Source organism: Portunus trituberculatus, chromosome 48 (genome assembly GCF_017591435.1).
Source record: "Portunus trituberculatus isolate SZX2019 chromosome 48, ASM1759143v1, whole genome shotgun sequence".
NCBI classification, from domain to species: Eukaryota; Metazoa; Arthropoda; class Malacostraca; order Decapoda; family Portunidae; genus Portunus; species Portunus trituberculatus.
The window spans coordinates 14,541,225-14,543,744 of record NC_059302.1 but is presented as its reverse complement, the minus strand read 5'-3'; positions in this window follow the sequence as shown (position 1 = coordinate 14,543,744).

Here is a 2,520-nt window from a genome sequence, read left to right as displayed (position 1 = left end):
AATAATTTCCTACCATAAATTTATCGTATTTCAATTGCATATCCCTTTCCTGGTATACCACGGACCAGTCAATTTCATTAAAGAACTCCCTTATATGGTTATAATTTGCCCTAATATAATTTAATTTTTCCTCCCTGCGTTCCACAATCTTATTCGTGCTTAATTCCGTATCCAGCTCAAAGCTTAGGACATCATGATCGCTTTTCCCCAAGGGACATTTATGTTCAATTTCCTCTTTTAGAGAGATGCCCCTGGTAAATACCAAATCCAACCTTGCTGCAACATCTTGTCCCCTGCACCTTGTTGGTGATCTCACCCACTGTGTCATCAAGTTATTTGTTGCTACCTTTAACAATTCCTCTGCCCACTCACCACCGTTCACCACTTCGTAGTCTTCCCACACTATTTCTTTACAATTAAAGTCTCCGACTATCATCACTCTATCCTTTCTGATGAGTTCTTGCTTCATTCTGTCTAGAGTATTTCTCATCACCATTTGGTACTGTTCATATTCCCAAGCACTGGTTCTGGGTGGTATGTATACTGTTATAATATTAATGTCCCTCTTGCCATCTGTTATAAGCATACTTATCACTTCCTCATTTCTCTTACTATAGTTCACCTCCTTCACTATCAGATCTTCCTTAGTAAGAACCATTATACCACCACCTCCTTTATTTTTCTATCATTTCTCCATACTTTGTAGTGTTTTACAACAAACCAGTCTAGCTTTATTTCGGCCTTAGCTTTGTTTCCACTACACACATTATGTCCGGTTCGTTATTTCTTAGGTAATCCATACATTCTAGCCTCTTAGACAGAAATCCATCTATATTCATGTAAGTCACTTGTATTCCATTCCTAGTCTCTTTCTTCCATGTAATGTCTATTCCGCCTGTTTTATCCACCACTTCTTTAGCCTCCCATTTCTCATCCTCCAAAAACTTGGTCTTTTCCTCCTCTGTTCTTTCGTCATTCCTCTCTTTCACTTCAGTTACAAGCTCTTTCATTTTCATTCGCTCATCCTGTGACATATTTCTTCTTATGTAAATTGTTTTGGTTTCCTCAGAGTCCTTAAGTTTCCAAGCCCTCCTCAACAAGGCCTCAGCTGCCACCTGAGACTTTAATTTCAATTTTAATGGTCTATTCTTGCCTTCCTCAAAAGCTCCCAATCTCACACTTTCTTCTACCTCAGCATATAGGTCCTCTTCCTCCACAGAGATCTTATTCAGTAAAGACTTAATCCTGTCATTTTCCTTATTCCTCCTATCCTGCCAGTTTCTGTTAGTTTCCTCCCTCAATCCTGTTATGATCACACATTTTTTCTTTTCAGCAATATCTCTCACCACATACTCATTTTCCTTTAGTGCCTTTACCATTTCACTCTGCGTAATCACTTTATTTTCCTCTTCCTGCTTTTTCACTATCTCCCTAAAGGACCTTTGTACCTCCTGATGTTCATGGTTCACTTCTTTCATCCTGGCATCAATTAGATTAAGGCATTCCTCCTTCCTCAAGTCCCCTTCGGATATTTTCATCTCCATTTCTAGGAGTTTAGCCTTCATCTCTTCACATTGTTTCCTTAGTTGTTGGTTTTCTTTCTCCATCTCTACTTTTTCCTTCAATAGCTCTTTATTCGCTATCGTTAACAAATAGATCTTTTTTTAACGAATCATTCTCGGCTATAACTCTATCCAGTTTTTTCTTCTATGGACAAAATGTTTAGGAACTTACTTTCCAGTGCCTGGATTCTTGCATCCATATCTAATTTCTCCAGTCCTCTTGGAGTAGTTACAAAACCTTCAAAATCTTTGGGTTGTCTAGGAGTAGCCGCCATGTTTGTTATCGTCAGCTGATTACGGCCAAAACAATCACCGCCACACTCTCCTCTCAGGGACCACTCTCCATATCCCTCACTTTCAACACTATGCGACAGTAGGACATCAACAGGACACTAACTTAGAGGTACCCGGGCCCTGTAACACCATAGGTATTTTCACTTCTTCCCGTCCGCAGCCAGAGACGAGCCATCCTCTCTCAGCGCATGTGTTTGTGTGTGTGTTTAGTTGTAGTTGTAGTTTTACAGGGCCTGGGCTTTATGCTCGTGTGGCCCCGTCTCCATATCTACACTTATCCAATCTTACTTTAAAAGTGTGCACACTCGTTGCAGACACTACTTCTTCATCTAAACTGTTCCACGTCTCAATACATCTCTGCGGGAAACTATATTTTTTAATATCTCTCAGACATCTTCCTTTTCTCAGCTTTTTACTATGCGATCTTGTGCTTCAGATGTCATATTCTTCTCTCAGGATCAGTTTCTCATTATCCACTTGGTCCATTCCATTGATCAATTTATAAACTTGTATCAGGTCTCCTCTCTCTTCTTTGTTCCAGGGTTGGTAGATCCATAGCCTTTAGTCTCTCCTCATATGTCATCCCTTCAAATTCTGGAACCATTCTTGTAGCCATTTTTGTAGCCTCTCAATTTCCTTATGTGTTTCTTTTATGAGGGGTCCA